This window comes from Oncorhynchus kisutch, linkage group LG23 (assembly GCF_002021735.2).
Source record: "Oncorhynchus kisutch isolate 150728-3 linkage group LG23, Okis_V2, whole genome shotgun sequence".
NCBI classification, from domain to species: Eukaryota; Metazoa; Chordata; class Actinopteri; order Salmoniformes; family Salmonidae; genus Oncorhynchus; species Oncorhynchus kisutch.
In genome coordinates this window covers 43,039,254-43,060,330 of record NC_034196.2, presented here as the reverse complement: position 1 = coordinate 43,060,330, position 21,077 = coordinate 43,039,254, and the positions used below count along the sequence as shown (strand labels likewise).

Genomic DNA, 21,077 nt, shown 5'->3' with positions numbered 1-21,077 from the left:
AACTACAGCAAGCACACTTGTAGTTGTTTTGATCACAGCCCTGCGTCCTCGTCATCACACAATGGCGGGGGAAAATGCACTACTTTTAATGCACTACTTTTCACCAGAGCGCTATGGGCTCTGGTCAAAAGAAGTGCACTATAAAGGGAACATGGTGTCATTTAGGACTTCAGGAGAATATGGGACCATAGAGTCACAGGAGCAGCGACCTGCCCTGCCCACTGTCACAGGAGCAGCGACCTGCCCTGCCCACTGTCACAGGAGCAGCGACCTGCCCTGCCCACTGTCACAGGAGCAGCGACCTGCCCTGCCCACTGTCACAGGAGCAGCGACCTGCCCTGCCCACTGTCACAGGAGCAGCGACCTGCCCTGCCCACTGTCACAGGAGCAGCGACCTGCCCTGCCCACTGTCACAGGAGCAGCGACCTGCCCTGCCCACTGTCACAGGAGCAGCGACCTGCCCTGCCCACTGTCACAGGAGCAGCGACCTGCCCTGCCCACTGTCACAGGAGCAGCGACCTGCCCTGCCCACTGTCACAGGAGCAGCGACCTGACCTGCCCCACTGTCACAGGAGCAGCGACCTGACCTGCCCACCTGTCACAGGAGTAGCGACCTGCCCTGCCCACTGTCACAGGAGCAGCGACCTGCCCTGCCCACTGTCACAGGAGCAGCGACCTGCCCTGCCCACTGTCACAGGAGCAGCGACCTGCCCTGCCCACTGTCACAGGAGCAGCGACCTGCCCTGCCCACTGTCACAGGAGCAGCGACCTGCCCTGCCCACTGTCACAGGAGCAGCGACCTGCCCTGCCCACTGTCACAGGAGTAGCGACCTGACCTGCCCACTGTCACAGGAGTAGCGACCTGACCTGCCCACTGTCACAGGAGTAGCGACCAGCCCTGCCCACTGTCACAGGAGTGCGACCTGACCTGCCCACTGTCACAGGAGTAGCGACCTGACCTGCCCACTGTCACAGGAGTAGCGACCTGACCTGCCCACTGTCACAGGAGTAGCGACCTGACCTGCCCACTGTCACAGGAGTAGCGACCGGACCTGCCCACTGTCACAGGAGTAGCGACCAGCCCTGCCCACTGTCACAGGAGTGCGACCTGACCTGCCCACTGTCACAGGAGTAGCGACCTGACCTGCCCACTGTCACAGGAGTAGCGACCTGACCTGCCCACTGTCACAGGAGTAGCGACCTGACCTGCCCACTGTCACAGGAGTAGCGACCGGACCTGCCCACTGTCACAGGAGTAGCGACCAGCCCTGCCCACTGTCACAGGAGTGCGACCTGACCTGCCCACTGTCACAGGAGTAGCGACCTGACCTGCCCACTGTCACAGGAGTAGCGACCTGACCTGCCCACTGTCACAGGAGTAGCGACCGGACCTGCCCACTGTCACAGGAGTAGCGACCTGACCTGCCCACTGTCACAGGAGTAGCGACCGGACCTTCCCACTGTCACAGGAGCAGTGACCTGTCCTGTCCATTTGGAGTAGGGACACAATGCGAAGACACCTAGCTTACTCCGTCTTGAACCTATTTGTTTGTACAAACACCTCACTGATCAACCAAATACAGAAGTGCTTGGTGCCATCAAACGCAAGGATGCCACATACCACTGTCGGTAGTGCCGCGCAAATCATGTTCAATGAGGATGCCGTTTCTATTCGTATTATACTACAGTAGCCACGACTGACCCAATCCCACAAGTCGAATAGCTGGTGAGACCAAATGCCCAACAGGAAAGGATCACTAAAACTCAAGGTGAAAGCAGTAAATGCATATCACCTGTAAACCATATCGTTTTAAAAGCATGTCTTAAAAAGTGGGTTGGACAAGGCTCCTTTTCACTGCAGGGGACCAAATAAATCCCCCAAAAAGAGGTTGAGGGTGCAGTATGGGCGGTCGACACAAACCCCAGACGTTCCTGTGTGGCTTAACCCTGAGGCCCTCAATACAGGGGGCTGGTGTGGACACCATTAGAGTCCTAAAATGGAGAAAAATACATGATCAAATCACAACCCCCTAGTATGGTAGTGAGGAAGTTGTGGAAATCATAATCATTATATCGGTTCTCAGCTACACTCAGCAGGGTCATAAACAACTGGATAAGTCCGGGTTTTCAGGGGGAAATGGAAAGAGAGCCTGCAACGCGACATTCACATTTAGATGTTGATAATTCAACACTCCCATCTTAAGTTCTCCTTCACATTTCCTGAATGGGTTGAACCGCGCTGCAGAGAACTTCCTGTGACAGTTGATTGTTTTTCTCTCTCTCGTCAGAACCAGAAAGAAGCTCAGCTCAGGCATTTATTTTACACCTGCTCAGTTAAGTTAGTTCAGGTTGAATAAAAACGTAAAAAACAGAAGAGATGTTGAATTCACAGACTAAGTCGTTCTGGGTAAGGGTGTCCTGCTAAATGACCAACGGAACAGTAGACGAATGTCCCCAGAAAGCATCATGCTCAAGTTTGTGTACGTGGCCAGACTGTAAAACATCCCTCTGCAAGGTTTCTGCTAAGGAAAAAGTTCACTTCAGGCAACGTCGATTTTCCACATTTACGAGACGCTAGTGTCAAACAAAACGTCGAGATACATTGCTTTGATTCAAATGACTATTTTCTTCTTATAGCTACGCCAGTTCAGCCTGCTGACCATCTACACAATATGCATTATACATTTGGACGTAATGAAAAAGTGATTAATATTCACTATTGCGAGGGGGGAAAGAATGTAATCAAATGACAAATTCAAAAACAACCCCTTTCCTGACCTTCCCCTTTATTCCATTTAACAAAAAAACAACAAAAGCAGACCTGCATTTCAACAATGGTCTGCTTAGTTTCAACAGCCCTGAACTTTTAAAAAAATTCAGAAATCTAGAAGTTAGCCAGTAGTACTTGGTATAACAGATCGTAAGGGAGGATGGAAAAATAATTGACTCTTATAGAAACTGGAAACATGAGTTCCATTGAGTAATCACTAATGAACACTTTCACCAGGCCCTCCTCCCATCTAAAAAGACCAGGAGAAATGAGAGGAATGGTTTTGGGGGGGGTGCTAGGGTCACTCGAGCTCGGGTCGCAAATTTCCCCTGAAGTTTCAACATCTTCAGGTAGTTCCTGGACTACCTTCATTCACAAAAAGAGGGGATAATTGACAACAATTAAACCCTAAAAATTAGACTTCATGAACAGCACCTGAAACACACATCCAAGGAACAGTGAGTTCTGGCGCCCCTTGAAAAAAAAAAAAACACATTCAGGTCACAGAGTTCAGGTCCAGGAAGAGTGAGGTCTTACTGTCTGCATTTTACAAAAAAAAGGTTTCTGGTCAAGTTATGTTTTCTTTTTAAAAGATCCACATGGCTAGACTCAAAGCTGCCAGGGAAAGTTCCTGGAACATAAAATATCACAAACAGAGCGATATATTATATAACCGAATGGCTGACATATTGCTCATAGTCAAGTCTTAACAGTTGTGTGCTGGGAATGATTACAGTTCATTACAATGGCAAATGAAATGAAAAGGTTCCATACATTTGGTACAGTAGTTTATGGTTCTTCTTCTTCTTCAAAAAAAAAAGGATGCCTCTGGCTGGAGGTGGAGTGTGGACCATTGTTTCACTAGTGTGAATGGACGTGTTTCTGTGTAAATCACAGTGTCGTTGAAAAGGTTGAGTTGTAGGCCACGTAATTGGAGAAAGAAAAGGACAAGAGAGTTGAAATTGAGCCCCCTACACCGGTGGGCGACGCCCCCTACACCGGTGGGCGACGCCCCCTACACCGGTGGGCGACGCCCCCTACTGTGCTACCACATTCCCCTTCATGTTGATGCAGTGCTGATCATGGTGATACTGTAGCAAGGATTCTGATAACTAACAAAACCTAAACATATGTAACAAAATAAAATGACATATCACCTTTAAAAAGGAATAAAGGTGAAGGAAAACATTACACATAGTACCTTAATCTGGATACAAAAAACACAGAAGTCAAGGGAACGATGATGATGACATCATGATCCAGATGAATCAGAATGACATCCTGAGGGGATGGGTCTCCAAGACAATGGCAATCATTTGTACTATGATTACCGCTAATATATCTCTCCTCCTCTCCAGGCCAGTAACTTGTCCCAGATGATAATGACGCGCCTTTAACGCTAGCCCTGTGGAGTGGGAGGCATGTTCTTCACCCCCCCCCACACACACCCCCTTTAAAAGCCATCTATCACTTAGGAATATTGAAACTCACACTGGGAGACACTGCATGACCATTTACCATGAACTACTCACGGAAGTATTCTGGAGAGAGAACTTTAAACCTAATCAGTATTAAATCAAATCAAATCAAATCAAATTTATTTATATAGCCCTTCGTACATCAGCTGATATCTCAAAGTGCTGTACAGAAACCCAGCCTAAAACCCCAAACAGCAAGCAATGCAGGTGGAGAAGCACGGTGGCTAGGAAAAACTCCCTAGAAAGGCCAATACCTAGGAAGAAACCTAGAGAGGAACCAGGCTATGTGGGGTGGCCAGTCCTCTTCTGGCTGTGCCGGGTGGAGATTATAACAGAACATGGTCAAGATGTTCAATGTTCATAAATGACCAGCATGGTCGAATAATAATAAGGCAGAACAGTTGAAACTAGAGCAGCAGCACAGTCAGGTGGAAGTTGAAACTGGAGCAGCAGCATGGCCAGGTAGACTGGGGACAGCAAGGAGTCATCATGTCATAGAGAGAGATAGAGAGAGATTTACCACTTATTAAGAGGGAAACAGGCAGAGGCACTCATGTTCTCCATTGGATGACCTAACTGCAAGAACACAGGGTTGTGAGAGTGTGTTTGTGTGCTTGTGTTTCAGGCCATGCAAGTGTTGTTGTTGGTTGTTGTTGTTGTTGTTGTTATCTCCCTCACCAACTTCAAACATCAGCTATCTGAGCAGCTAACCGATCGCTGCAGCTGTACATAGTCTATTGGTAAATAGCCCACACTTTTCACCTACCTCATCCCCATACTGTTTTTATTTATTTACTTTTCTGCTCTTCTGCACACCAATATCTCTACCTGTACATGACCATCTGATCATTTATCACTCCAGTGTTAATCTGCAAAATTGTAATTATTTGCCTACCTCCTCATGCCTTTTGCACACATTGTATATAGACTCCCCCTTTGTTTTCTACTGTGTTATTGACTTGTTAATTGTTTACTCCATGTGTAACTCTTTGTTGTATGCTCACACTGCTATGCTTTATCTTGGCCAGGTCGCAGTTGCAAATGAGAACTTGTTCTCAACTAGCCTACCTGGTTAAATAAAGGTGTTCTCAACTAGCCTACCTGGTTAAATAAAGGTGTTCTCAACTAGCCTACCTGGTTAAATAAAGGTGTTCTCAACCAGCCTACCTGGTTAAATAAAGGTGTTCTCAACTAGCCTACCTGGTTAAATAAAGGTGAAATAAAAAATAAAAAAATAAAATGTTGTGCTAACGATTGGCGTTTATCCTTGGTTTCATCTCAGCTTCATCGGGTTCCCCGAGTGGCTAATAAGGGCACAGCATCTCAGTGCTAAAGGTGTCACTACAGACCCTGGTTCGAATCTAGGCTGTATCACAACCGGCCGTGATTGGGAGTCCCACAGGGCGGCGCACAATTGGCCCCAGTGTCAGTCCTGGTTTGGACGGTGTAGGCCGTCATTGTAAATAAGACTGTGTTCATAACTGACTTGCCCAGTTAAACAAAAGGTTGAATAAAAAGGTGAAATAAATCCTCTGTCATTTGTTTATGGCCGACAAAGGAATAACACCTCCTGTGAGTGTGTTTACTCCAGTCAACGTGTCTGTCTTCATGTCTGGTGTGGCTGTGTTATCAAGTCACAGTCGCCCGAATACAACAGGTGTAGACCGTGAAATGCTTACTTATGATGAGCCCTTTCCCAAACAACGCAGAGTTAAAAAGTAAGACGATAGAAACACAAAAACAATAACAAGGCTATATACAATGAGTACTGGTACCTAGTCAATGTGCAGAGGTACCAGGTAATAACAAGGCTATATACAATGAGTACCGGTACCTAGTCAATGTGCAGAGGTACCAGGTAATAACATGGCTATATACATGAGTACCGGTACCTAGTCAATGTGCAGAGGTACCAGGTAATAACAAGGCTATATACAATGAGTACCGGTACCTAGTCAATGTGCAGAGGTACCAGGTAATAACAAGGCTATATACAATGAGTACCGGTACCTAGTCAATGTGCAGAGGTACCAGGTAATAACATGGCTATATACATGAGTACCGGTACCTAGTCAATGTGCAGAGGTACCAGGTAATAACAAGGCTATATACAATGAGTACCGGTACCTAGTCAATGTGCAGAGGTACCAGGTAATAACATGGCTATATACATGAGTACCGGTACCTAGTCAATGTGCAGAGGTACCAGGTAATAACAAGGCTATATACAATGAGTACCGGTACCTAGTCAATGTGCAGAGGTACCAGGTAATAACATGGCTATATACATGAGTACCGGTACCTAGTCAATGTGCAGAGGTACCAGGTAATAACATGGCTATATACATGAGTACCTAGTCAATGTGCAGAGATAATTGAGGTAATATGTACATGTAAGTGAAAGTGACTAGGCAATCAGGATAATAAACAGGGTAGCAGCAGCTTATGTGAACAGTGAAAGTGTGTGTGTGGCATCAATATGTGTGTGTGTGTGTGTGTGTGTGTGTGTGTGTCATCATATGTGTGTGTGTGTGGCATCAATATCCATGTGTGTGATTGAGTATGTATGTACACTACAGTTCAAAAGTTTGGTGTCACTTAGAAATGTTCTTGTTTTTGAAAGAAAAGCAACTTTTTTTGTCCATTAAAACAATATCAAATTGATCGGAAATACAGTGTAGACATTGTAGCTGGAAACGGCAGATTTTTGTATCTACGTAGGTGTACAGAGTATCTACGTAGGTGTACAGAGGCCCATTATCAGCAACCATCACTCCTGTGTTCCAATGGCATGTTGTGTTAGCTAATCCAAGTTTATAATTTTAAAAGGCTAATTGATCATTAGAAAACCCTTTTGCAATTATGTTAGCACAGCTGAAAACTGTTGTTCTGATTAAAGAAGCAATAAAACTGTCCTTCTCTAGACTAGTTGAGTATCTGGAGCATCAGCATTTGTGGGTTCGATTACAGGCTCAAAATGGCCAAGAACAAAGAACTTTCTTCTGAAACTCATCAGTCTAAGGCTATTTCATGCGAGAAATTGCCAAGAAACTGAAGATCTCGTACAACACTGTGTACTACTCCCTTCACAGAACAGCGCAAACTGGCTCTAACCAGAATAGAAAGACGAGTGAGGCCCCAGTGCACAACTGAGCAAGAGGTCAAGTACATTAGTGTCTAGTTTGAGAAACTCACAAGTCCTCAACTGGCAGCTTCATTAAATAGTACCCGCAAAACACCAGTCTCAACGTCAACAGTGAAGAGGCGACCCGGGATGCTGGCCTTCTAGGCAGAGTTCCTCTGTCCAGTCTCAACGTCAACAGTGAAGAGGCGACCCCCGGGATGCTGGTCTTCTAGGCAGAGTTCCTCTGTCCAGTCTCAACGTCAACAGTGAAGAGGCGACCCCGGGATGCTGGCCTTCTAGGCAGAGTTCCTCTGTCCAGTCTCAACGTCAACAGTGAAGAGGCGACCCGGGATGCTGGCCTTCTAGGCAGAGTTCCTCTGTCCAGTCTCAACGTCAACAGTGAAGAGGCGACCCCCGGGATGCTGGTCTTCTAGGCAGAGTTCCTCTGTCCAGTCTCAACGTCAACAGTGAAGAGGCGACCCCCGGGATGCTGGTCTTCTAGGCAGAGTTCCTCTGTCCAGTCTCAACGTCAACAGTGAAGAGGCGACCCCCGGGATGCTGGTCTTCTAGGCAGAGTTCCTCTGTCCAGTCTCAACGTCAACAGTGAAGAGGCGACCCCCGGGATGCTGGTCTTCTAGGCAGAGTTCCTCTGTCCAGTCTCAACGTCAACAGTGAAGAGGCAACCCCCGGGATGCTGGTCTTCTAGGCAGAGTTCCTCTGTCCAGTCTCAACGTCAACAGTGAAGAGGCGACCCCCGGGATGCTGGTCTTCTAGGCAGAGTTCCTCTGTCCAGTCTCAACGTCAACAGTGAAGAGGCGACCCCCGGGATGCTGGTCTTCTAGGCAGAGTTGCTCTGAAAAAGCCATCTCTTGTCCAGCGTCTGTGTTCTTTGGCCAATCTTAATCTTTTTTTTTTTTATGTTTATTGGCCAGTCTGAGATATGACTTTTTCTTCAGCCTACCCCACAAACTGCTGTGTTGTCTCATGGTCTCCGTATCAGATTGGCCACGGGCCCAGACAACGCTGCAGACAGCAGTAAAACTCTGGATCTGATGTTTATTGAGCATCTGGACGAGTTGGAACGTCATCATGGTGTCGTCTTTTTAAAAAAATCGCTCTGCATTGCATTTGTATGACGGCAAACAAATGGAAGTCTCACAGATAACGTGCACTTTTCTAAATAGAAGTTTTTAAAAAAGGGGGGCCCTGTGGATGTCGAGAGCCTGCTGCTCGCACCGTGTGATCTCATCATGTACCGACGAGCCGGTCCAATTTGAATGTTTTTATGAAGTTTGAGTCTCAAATTATTCACACAGCTCTTTTGGAAAAGTAATAGCTTTTATACACTGTACAAAACATTAGGAACATCCATCTCTTAACAAGACAGACCGACCAGGTGAAAGCTATGATCACTTACTGATGTCACTAGTTAAATCCACTTCAATCAGTATAGATGAAGGGGAGGAGACGGGTTAAAGAAGGATTTTTAAGCCTTGAGATAATTGAGACATGGATTGTGTATGTGTGCCAGTCAGAAGGTGAATGGGAAAGACTAAATATTTGAATGCCTTTGAATGGGGTATAGTAGTAGGTGCCAGGCACACCTGTTTGAGTGTGTCAAGAACTGCACCACTGCTGGGTTTTTCACGCACAATAGTTTCCCGTGTGTATTAAGAATGGTCCACCACCCAAAGGACATCCAGCCAACTTGAGACCACTGTGGGAAGCATTGGAGTCAACATGGGCCAGCATCCCTGTGGAACGCATTGTAGTCAACATGGGCCAGCATCCCTGTGGAACGCATTGTAGTCAACATGGGCCAGCATCTCTGTGGAACGCTTTGTAGTCAACATGGGCCAGCATCTCTGTGGAACGCATTGGAGTCAACATGGGCCAGCATCTCTGTAGAACACATTGTAGTCAACATGGGCCAGCATCTCTGTGAAACGCATTGTAGTAAACATGGGCCAGCATCCCTGTGGAACACATTGTAGTCAACATGGGCCAGCATCTCTGTGGAACGCATTGTAGTCAACATGGGCCAGCATCCCTGTGGAACGCATTGTAGTCAACATGGGCCAGCATCTCTGTCAAACGCATTGTAGTCAACATGGGCCAGCATCCCTGTGGAACGCTTTGTAGTCAACATGGGCCAGCATCCCTGTGGAATGCTTTGTAGTCAACATGGGCCAGCATCCCTGTGGAACACATTGGAGTCAACATGGGCCAGCATCTCTGTAGAACACATTGTAGTCAACATGGGCCAGCATCCCTGTGGAACACATTGTAGTCAACATGGGCCAGCATCCCTGTAGAACGCATTGTAGTCAACATGGACCAGCATCCCTGTGGAACGCTTTGTAGTCAACATGGGCCAGCATCTCTGTGGAACGCATTGGAGTCAACATGGGCCAGCATCTCTGTAGAACACATTGTAGTCAACATGGGCCAGCATCTCTGTGAAACGCATTGTAGTCAACATGGGCCAGCATCCCTGTGGAACACATTGTAGTCAACATGGGCCAGCATCTCTGTGGAACGCATTGTAGTCAACATGGGCCAGCATCCCTGTGGAACGCATTGTAGTCAACATGGGCCAGCATCTCTGTGGAACGCATTGTAGTCAACATGGGCCAGCATCTCTGTGGAACGCATTGTAGTCAACATGGGCCAGCATCTCTGTGGAACGCATTGTAGTCAACATGGGCCAGCATCCCTGTGGAACGCTTTGTAGTCAACATGGGCCAGCATCCCTGTGGAACGCTTTGTAGTCAACATGGGCCAGCATCCCTGTGGAACACATTGGAGTCAACATGGGCCAGCATCTCTGTAGAACACATTGTAGTCAACATGGGCCAGCATCCCTGTGGAACACATTGTAGTCAACATGGGCTAGCATCCCTGTGGAATGCATTGTAGTCAACATGGGCCAGCATCTCTGTGGAACACATTGTAGTCAACATGGGCCAGCATCCCTGTGGAACACATTGTAGTCAACATGGGCCAGCATCCCTGTAGAACGCATTGTAGTCAACATGGACCAGCATCCCTGTGGAACGCATTGTAGTCAACATGGGCCAGCATCCCTGTGGAACGCATTCAATACCTTGTAGAGTCCATGTGCCGGTAAATCGAAGCTGCTCTCAGGGCAAAGGGTGCAATGCAATATGAGGAAGGTGATCCTAATGTTTTGTCCACTCAGCGTAAAATCTTGTCAGCTAGATGTTGAAATGTGGCCTGGTATCCAGATGTCACACCACAACTTGAGTGAATGTAATAACCCTCTGACGTCATGAATATCAACGGGAACGTGAGTTGATTAACATTTTACGTCACTTTAAGCGGGTAAGTAGGCTGGAACCAACCATGATGACCACATGTAGGTCTTCCCTCTAAAAATACATTATGGGAGCCTCTGCAGCTGTGAGGTCAGGGGAACATACACCCAGCATCCTATGTAGGGACAGAGAAATAAACAGAGGAACACTCTAAATTTAAAGAAGTATTCTCCATTTACAGTAATTGCCTGGTTGGACTGCACATGTTCTCAGACCTACTGTATTACCAGCTGTTGTCGTGAACACTGTGTACCCAGCAGCACACCAATTGATTTGCAGTGTAAGCAACAGATACAGTGAATGCTAATGGTTTATCAGTATATAACTGAAGACAGAGTCAAGTAAGTCTCTTGGATACAAAGCAATGTCTAAATCTAAGCACTTCTGTTCTATATAAAAATCAATGTTGCTGCGTTGGTGCTCTTTGCTGTAGCTAGTTGATATCTGTAGCTAGTTGAACCAGGGTACCAGTGCTACCATATCTCTCTGTAGATAGCTGAACCAGGGCACCATATATCTCTGTAGCTAGCTGAACCAGGGTACCAGTGCTACCATATATCTCTGTAGCTAGTTGAACCAGGGCACCAGTGCTACCATATATCTCTGTAGCTAGCTGAACCAGGGTACCAGTGCTACCATATATCTCTGTAGCTAGCTGAACCAGGGTACCATATATCTCTGTAGCTAGTTGAACCAGGGTACCATATATCTCTGTAGCTAGTTGAACCAGGGTACCAGTGCTACCATATATCTCTGTAGCTAGTTGAACCAGGGCACCATATATCTCTGTAGCTAGTTGAACCAGGGCACCATATATCTCTGTAGCTAGTTGAACCAGGGTACCAGTGCTACCATATATATCTGTAGCTAGCTGAACCAGGCTACCAGTGCTACCATATATCTCTGTAGCTAGCTGAACCAGGCTACCAGTGCTACCATATATCTCTGTAGCTAGTTGAACCAGGGTACCAGTGCTACCATATATATCTGTAGCTAGCTGAACCAGGGTACCAGTGCTACCATATATCTCTGTAGCTAGTTGATATCTGTAGCTAGCTGAACCAGGGTACCAGTGCTACCATATATCTCTGTAGCTAGTTGAACCAGTGCTACCATATATCTCTGTAGCTAGTTGAACCAGGCTACCAGTGCTACCATATATCTCTGTAGCTAGCTGAACCAGGCTACCAGTGCTACCATATATCTCTGTAGCTAGTTGAACCAGTGCTACCAGTGCTACCATATATCTCTGTAGCTAGTTGAACCAGTGCTACCAGTGCTACCATATATCTCTGTAGCTAGTTGAACCAGGGTACCATATATCTCTGTAGCTAGTTGAACCAGGCTACCAGTGCTACCATATATCTCTGTAGCTAGCTAAACCAGGCTACCAGTGCTACCATATATCTCTGTAGCTAGCTGAACCAGGCTACCAGTGCTACCATATATATCTGTAGCTAGCTGAACCAGGCTACCAGTGCTACCATATATCTCTGTAGCTAGTTGAACCATGGTAGCACTGGTAGCCTGGTTCAGCTATCTACAGAGATATATGGTAGCACTGGTAGCCTGGTTCAGCTAGCTACAGAGATATATGGTAGCACTGGTAGCCTGGTTCAGCTAGCTACAGAGATATATGTTAGCACTGTAGCTAGCTGAACCAGGCTACCAGTGCTACCATATATATCTGTAGCTAGCTGAACCAGGCTACCAGTGCTACCATATATCTCTGTAGCTAGCTGAACCAGGCTACCAGTGCTACCATATATCTCTGTAGCTAGCTGAACCAGGGTACCATATATCTCTGTAGCTAGCTGAACCAGGCTACCAGTGCTACCATATATATCTGTAGTTGACCCAAAGATGGGCACGAGAAAATAGAACAGCAGCAAATGCTTTCAGGAAATAACTCAAGATTGAGTTCTGATAAGATCTGGACAAAATAAAACAGAGCCATGTTTTCGGAGGTAGCTACCGTTACAGGTTCGTTTTTTTCCCATTTATGTTTTGAGGTTGGACTTTTTAGCACATAAAGCATTTTAGCACGTAGGGTGTACAGATTGGTGTCACCTCGTCAGCTGAGGTATGATTTTGAGCTCAACCAATAAAAGTTTAGAGAAGCCTCAGTTTTGGTTTCAATATAAGAACCTGTTTTTTGTATTTTTCCCTAATAAACAATGACTTTACTTTTGATTTTACCCTGATAAAAAGTTAAGAAAACCTTTGCAAAGTTTTTGTGTGGTAGGTCTGTTATTCGGCTTAGCTACTGCAGGCCTATGAAGGCAGTGCGCAACAACAGCAGCGTAGCCTAGTGGTTAGAGTGTTGGACTAGTAACCGGAAGGTTGCGAGTTCAAACCCCCGAGCTGACAAGGTACAAATCTGTCGATCTACCCCTGAACAGGCTACCCAGGCCGTCATTGAAAATAAGAATGTGTTCTTAACTGACTTGCCTGGTTAAATAAAGGTAAAAAATAAATAAATTAAAAAACAGTTGAACTTGAGGTGAGGAAGAATGTTTTACGATCATTTAATATGGTTTGATTAAATGAGATATCTTTAGAACATTCTGATAGAAAATGTATTAACTCTTCCTATACACCTATATCTGTATAGCAGTAGTAGCCTATCTGACAAGTATTAAGAAATGCATTTCGTTGTCGGGGAACAGAGAGATGTTAAATCTAACTTTTCTCTCTGCGTCTTTGGGGTCTAAGCTTCTCTTCCTTCATATCATACAGTGGATGTCTAGGCATACAGAGCCTTCAGAAACTGTTCACACAACTTGACTTCTCCCACATTGTTGTTGTTACAGAGGCTGAATTTAAAATATATATTTTTTTATTATTATTTTTATTATTTTTTACAAATGAATAAAACATTAAATGTATTCAACCCCTTTATGATGGCAAGCTGGGAGTAAAAATGTTATTTAAAAGTCACATAAGTTGCATGGACTCAATGAGTGTTAATACCTCTCTGTACCCTACACACATACAGATAATTGTAAGGTCGAGCAGTTGATTTAAAGCACAGATTCAACAACAAAGACCAGAGAGGTTTTCCAATGCCTCGCAAAGAAAGGCACCTATTGATAGATGGGTAAAAAATTTAAAAAGCAGACATTGTGCAACAAGGTGAAATTATTAATTACACTTTGGATGGTGTATCAATACACCTAATCACTACAAAGATGCAGGTGTCCTTCCTAACTCAGAGGAAGGAAACCACTCAAGGATTTCACCATGAGACCAATGTTGATTTGAGAAAACTGAGGATGGCTCAACAACATTGTAGTTACTCCACAATACCAACCTAAATGACAGAGTGAAAAGGAGGAAGCCTGTACAGAAATATTCCAAAACGTGTATCCTGTTTACAACAAGGCACTGAAGTAATACTGCAAAAAAATGTGGCAAAGCAATTAACTTTGTCTTGAATAGAAAGTGTTTGGGCCAAATCCAAAACAACACATTACGGAGTACCAATCTCCATATTTTCAAGCATAGTGGTGTTATGGGTATGCTTGTAATCATTAAGGGCTAGTGAGTTTTTCAGGATAAAAAAAAACCTAATGGAACTAAGCACAGGCAACATCCTAGAGGAAGACCTGGTTGTCTGCTTTTCACCAGACACTGGGAGATGACTTCATCTTCCAGCAGGACAATAACCAAAAACACAAGGTCAAATCTACACTGGATTTGCTTACCAAGAAGACAGTGAATGTTCCTGAGTGGCCGAGTTACAGTTTTGACTTAAATCTGCTTGAAAATCTATGGCAAGACATAGAAAATTATCAAAAACCAATTTGACAGCGCTTGAAGAATTTTTTATATGAATAAAAAGGGCAAATGTTGCACAATCCAAGTGTGTAAAGCTCTTAGAGACTTACCCAGAAAGACTCTCAGCTCTTAGAGACTTACCCAGAAAGACTCTCAGCTCTTAGAGACTTAACCAGAAAGACTCTCAGCTCTTAGAGACTTAACCAGAAAGACTCTCAGCTCTTAGAGACTTACCCAGAAAGACTCTCAGCTCTTAGAGACTAACCCAGAAAGACTCTCATCTCTTAGAGACTAACCCAGGAAGACTCTCAGCTCTTAGAGACTTACCCAGAAAGACTCTCAGCTCTTAGAGACTTACCCAGAAAGACTCTCAGCTGTAATCGCTGCCAAAGGGTACTTTAACAAAGTATTGATTCAGGGGTGTGAATAGCTATATCAATGAGATAACAAAACAAAAAAATTCTAAATGTGTTTTCAATTTGTCATTATGGGGTATTTTGAATTCAGGTTATAACAAAATGTGGAATAAGTCAAGGGGTATGAATGTTTTCTGAAGGCAACGTGTGCTATGAACTAACTATGCCATTAACTAACTATGCCACTTCTACAATTGCCTTGGAACAAACAATTTATTATTGAGTGAGACACTGACAGGAAACACCTGTACAACATCCTGGTCCAAGCACATTACATTGTAAATCAATGCCCTGCTTTCACTTCAGGTGTGAGAGTGAGCGAAGTATGTTTATTATCCCAAATGTATACTGTATACACTAGCTGACTGCAAATCTCTGTGATGCGTGTCCTCTTCTCTTTCTCCCCCCCCCCCCCCCACAACATTGCACAAGGCGCTTGTTCATCATGTGAGAAACATGATATAAACAAGAGCCCATTTCATTGCACTTCATTGGAGGGTTTTTTTCCCCTTCCAACCGTAAGCAGCTGTATGCCTCCAAACAAAATGTCATGTCTCTTCTGCTGGGGATCAGTGACACATCAGAGCGAACTTAAAGGCTCTCGTGCTGAAACCAGTGATGTATATATACACTAGATGACTGATAGGGGGCGCTGTATTGAAGCCGTCGCGCTTCCATTTTACTCCTCCAGCAATGTAAAAAAATATATATTTTGCTATAGAAATGCATTTATGAATGTCTACATTCGTTTTTGCCACGTTTATTCTATTAGACACATTAATGCATACTTTAAATTATATTATGTAAGATAAATATAACGATACACACACACACACTGCAATATGCAGAAATGGCTCCACCATTTCCTGGTTCGCATAATTTCAGATTATGTGACAAAACCACCAATGGATAGTGAATCATTGAAGCATCTAAACCGCTGTGAGAATCATTGAACCATCTAAACCCACTGTGAGAATCATTGAACCATCTAAACCCTCTGTGAGAATCATTGAACCATCTAAACCCGCTGTGAGAACCATCTAAACCCACTGTGAGAATCATTGAACCATCTAAAACCTTTGTGAGAATCATTGAACCATCTAAACCCTCTGTGAGAATCATTGAACCATCTAAACCCGCTGTGAGAATCATTGAACCATCTAAACCCGCTGTGAGAATCATTGAACCATCTAAACCCGCTGTGAGAATCATTGAACCATCTAAACCCTCTGTGAGAATCATTGAACCATCTAAACCCTCTCTGAGAATCATTGAACCATCTAAAACCTCTGAGAATCATTGAACCATCTAAAACCTCAGAATCATTGAACCATCTAAACCCTCTGAGAATCATTGAACCATCTAAACCGCTGTGAGAATCATTGTACCATCTAAACCCTCTGAGAATTATTGAACCATCTAAACCTGCTGTGAGAATCATTGAACCATCTAAAACTGCTTTGAGAATCATTGAACCATCTAAAACTGCTGTGAGAATCATTGAACCATCTAAACCCTCTGAGAACCATTGAACCATCTAAACCCGCTGAGAATCATTGAACCATCTAAACCCTCTGAGAATCATTGAACCATCTAAACCCGCTGAGAATCATTGAACCATCTAAACCCTCTGTGAGAATCATTGAACCATCTAAAACCTCTGAGAATCATTGAACCATCTAAACCCTCTAAGAATCATTGAACCATCTAAAACCTCTGTGAGAATCATTGAACCATCTAAACCTGCTGTGAGAATCATTGAACCATCTAAACCCTCTGTGAGAATCATTGAACCATCTAAACCCTCTGTGAGAATCATTGAACCATCTAAACCCGCTGAGAATCATTGAACCATCTAAACACTCTGAGAATCATTGAACCATCTAAACCCTCTGAGAATCATTGAACCATCTAAACACTCTGTGAGAATCATTGAACCATCTAAACCCTCTGAGAATCATTGAACCATCTAAACCTGCTGTGAGAACCATCTAAACCCCCTGTGAAATATCTTAATTAAACCCCCCAAAATATTGAATTTTCAGCTGTGTGAAGCTGGTGTACAAAACCGAAAAGTTAAAAGCAAAAAAAAACTAAATGTAAGTGTAGAAATAAAGCACAGAGAACTGATCTACTTCTTCTTAGACTAGCTTTCAATTAGATTAACAGATCTATAACTCACATTTCTATGTGAATTTGGTCAGATCCCACCCCCCCCCCCCCCAAAAAACCCCACATATTGCAGCTTTAAAGTGGGATTTTTTTGAGAGTACTAAATGTTACCATCCGCCCACTATAAGAAATACATAATACATGTCATTTTGACATTTTATTGAAATACTTCAGATCCCATTCATTCCTATTGAGGATTGCTCCTTCTGATGGGTCAATATGGCCGACCGGTGTCTTCAAAACCTTTCACTGGCCAATACATAGCATCAGCAATCTCAGGTTTATACACATCGGTTGAAACACATCAGGACAGATGGGTGTCCTGGTCGGAAGACAGAGATTATAGACTATTCCCTGCTTCTATTGGATTGTGTTCAACCATAACATTACATCGTTCTTGTTAGCATGAGTCTGTTGCAACAACAACTGACCGATAAACAACCCAAAGAGACGTTGAAGAGAATGACCGAATACTCCTCCTCCATTCCAAAAGAAGCTCCCCAGAAGGACAACAGAGCAGGGTCCTACACCATTTCCTGTACAGATGATGTCATGTCTCTGCTTTCCTCATTGAGTGTGTCCAGACACTGAACTGCTGCTCTCTAAGAGGAAGTACTGTCCTATCAGAGGAATGACTATTAAGGTCTCACAACGCCACCACTCCATAAATTACACTCATAAACGTGGCTCCCCAATGGTCAAACTCCCCTCCCTTGTCGTTGATGGCTGGACACTGTTATCCAGGCCTCGACATGAGCCAGATGGACGTTCACTGGACTCCAGGTGAGTTGCCAAGAGGTGTGGTGGCCTACAGGAAGTACCTTTCCAAAGTGCTCTTTTCAGTGTCCGTTTTGAAGGTGAGGCGTCCCAAAGACGACACGATTTGTGACCGTTTTCTGAGGCTGGATGGCTCGTCGTGATCACTGACCCTGAGGAAGGTAGAACATCTGCCAGTGGGGAGGAAAGTGGTAGAGAGGCTGAACTACGAACCTCTCCGACTGCAACAGGAAACAAACACAGAATTACTTTCCTTAGTGTGTAGATTTAGCCATCGTCAACACAAATCTATTTTTACAAGCACCCGGATCGACAATAAGATGGTGTGAACCTTTTCTTAAATGGAAGATACAGTATAAAATCTCAAGGTGGGTTACATTTGCTGGCACCAGTGTAAAAACCAGCTCACCTAAATGGACTTGCAGGCAGGTTTCTACTTGCCAAACCAACTTTTTAACAATGCCACTTAGTGGTTGGGAAGAAATGCTCATTAAAGCGAGACCGTCCGAAAGCCTGCTGACTAATACTGAACGGAGGGAAACTTACTGCAGACACGCATGCGTTAACAGCTCATTGGTGGAAATTGTTGTCAGCCATTTGGCACACGCTTGTAATTGCCGCAGTTCTCTCGTCCATTTTTCCCCCCCTGCTTTCGTCTTCCAGGATAAAACAGACAAACACACATGGAGGGCGGGAATAAGTTAGTGACATTTGTATAGTTACAAAACGAACTGGAGGAGATGTGTAACTGCAAATACGATCCCTTTTGGGTCTCCTGACAATGTCAATACTTAGGAACAAAGTGGCTAGCAACGACTGGAGATGGGAGGGGGGGGGACTCCTTCGAGTGTTTTGGGTCTCTTGACAATGTCAATACTTAGGAACAAAGTGGCTAGCAACGACTGGAGATGGGAGGGGAGAGGGGGGGGTGACTCCTTCGAGTGTTTTGGGACTTCCTGTCACATGTTGTTGTGACAGATTGGGACATGGCCTTCTGACAGATCAGAGCTAACAACTTGTCCAGAATATATTCAAAAAGGCTTTAAAATGCTGTTTAACATGGATTCCATGGAAACCTGCATGATACAATGACATATATATATATATAATATACAAAGTACTGATGAGAAACCGTGATGCCTGACAAGATTGATGGAAGGTGGATGGAAACAGCGATAACAGACCTGCCCCAGAGTTGAAAGGGTGAGATCACTCTTAGTGATGCGTTATCATCAGGCTGAAGGCTATGCCTCATTAAGTGCCTATTTTATGGAGCTGGCTTCTAAATGAACGGAAAAAGTTCTCTCATGCATCTCCTTCACCCATCACTCGCTGTATCTCAATTCTGGTTACACAGCCCAGGGCACCTCGAACGTAAAACGAATGCTACAGAAAATACACCTGGCTACAGTAGGTAGAAACCTGCTCCATGTTTGCTACATACTTGTTGTTCTAGAGATACTGAGCACTGAACATGACATCATCATATTTTAAGCCATCTGAAAATGGGGGGAAAAAAAGAAGAAAAAAAACTTCCTGGTTGAAAATAGTTCCAAAAGAACAAAAGTCATCCAAGTCATGAGCACATTTGAATGGTGCATTACTCTGACTGCTCAACCCCAGAGACCCTGAACCACAGACATGAATAGGCTTCATGTGTCCACCAGGTTTGGGATCAATTCAAATTGAAGGAAAGTTATTTGAACTTTTTCTTTTCAGTTTATTGACGAGTCAATGAAAATAAATGCCCCTTTATTTCAATTATTAAGCTATAATGTCAGTTTACTTCCTGAATTGACCGTGTTCAATTCGAATTGACCTCCAACCCTGGAGTCCACTTCACTCTCGAGCTGTCAACATGTTGTCTTCTCTGACCACATGGACTGTCCCACCAGTCCTCTCTATCCCCACGGCGTGCATTTCAGAGACAAGGGCAATGACATCACCCGACTGACGCATTTCTTTTAACCTTGTTTTTTGAGTTGTTTTGAAAAGGAACTAGCATTTCAAAAAAGGTCTTTAAGTGGGGGGGGGACTGTCAGGGACTAAATGAGTAAGAATATACAAAATGGAGGAACAACAGGACAAATCCCTCCTATCACAACAACGCATCAGGTTCGGCTAGCTGCTTGTATTTTTACATATTACTGAAACTTACACTGGTTATTTTGCAAACACATGTATAGATGGACATGTAAGAAGCAAAATAAATTATATTTCATGAAGCCAAGGCTTACAGTCACATGAATATGTGGATAACTGCCTTGGCCACGGGTGTGAGTCAGAATTCCAGTACCGACAATAGGACTCCGGGGTTTCCTCCTGCAGTGGAACATTGAATCATTCCATTCTATTGTTTTCTTCATCTTGCCATTGAACAAACAGGTTTCAAGACTGAGTCAAGTCCATACTGTTTCAATTGTAACAGTTAGTAGAATCAGTGGCAGCAGGTGTGGTTATGGAGCTCTAATTTACACAGACAGAAATAAACAAGAGGAAAATGGATTTAATTCACTCATCCTCAGACTCTTCTGTGAAGCCATCCTCAGGCTCTTCTGTGAAGCCATCCTCAGGCTCTTCTGTGAAGCCATCCTCAGGCTCTTCTGTGAAGCCATCCTCAGGCTCTTCTGTGAAGCCATCCTCAGGCTCTTCTGTGAAGCCATCCTCAGGCTCTTCTGTGAAGCCATCCTCAGGCTCTTCTGTGAAGCCATCCTCAGACTCTTCTGTGAAGCCATCCTCAGACTCTTCTGTGAAGCCATCCTCAGACTCTTCTGTGAAGCCATCCTCAGACTCTTCTGTGAAGCCATCCTCAGACTCTTCTGTGAAGCCATCCTCGGACTCTTCTGTGAAGCCAATTGAAGACTCATATACTGCAGCTCATCCAAGTTGCCCTCCTCTGTCAAAGCTGAGATGCTGTAAACCATTAGACCTCCACCTGTGTTAGCCAATAGCCAACAGCGACCTCGACGGCTCCGTCGTGGGCCTGTCCGTCCAGGGATAAACAGCGACCTCGACGGCTCCGTCGTGGGCCTGTCCGTCCAGGGATAAACAGCGACCTCGACGGCTCCGTCGTGGGCCTGTCCGTCCAGGGATAAACAGCGACCTCGACAGCTCCGTCGTGGGCCTGTCCGTCCAGGGATAAACAGCGACCTCGACAGCTCCGTCGTGGGCCTGTCCGTCCAGGGATAAACAGCGACCTCGACAGCTCCGTCGTGGGCCTGT

At 44.7% G+C, this 21,077-nt stretch overlaps 1 protein-coding gene and 1 long non-coding RNA gene across 5 annotated transcripts in view; both read right to left on the bottom strand.

Moving 5' to 3' along the window:
• LOC109867880 (ras-specific guanine nucleotide-releasing factor RalGPS1) overlaps positions 1-21,077 on the bottom strand; it is a 274,063-nt gene that overhangs the window by 77,627 nt on the left and 175,359 nt on the right. The gene's annotated exons all lie outside the window — the stretch shown is intronic.
• Positions 17,223-19,381, bottom strand: LOC116356639 (uncharacterized). Its single transcript, XR_004205066.1, has 2 exons — positions 18,402-19,381; positions 17,223-18,076 (listed from the first exon to the last, which is right to left on the bottom strand). It is a non-coding gene; the product is annotated as an uncharacterized LOC116356639 (long non-coding RNA).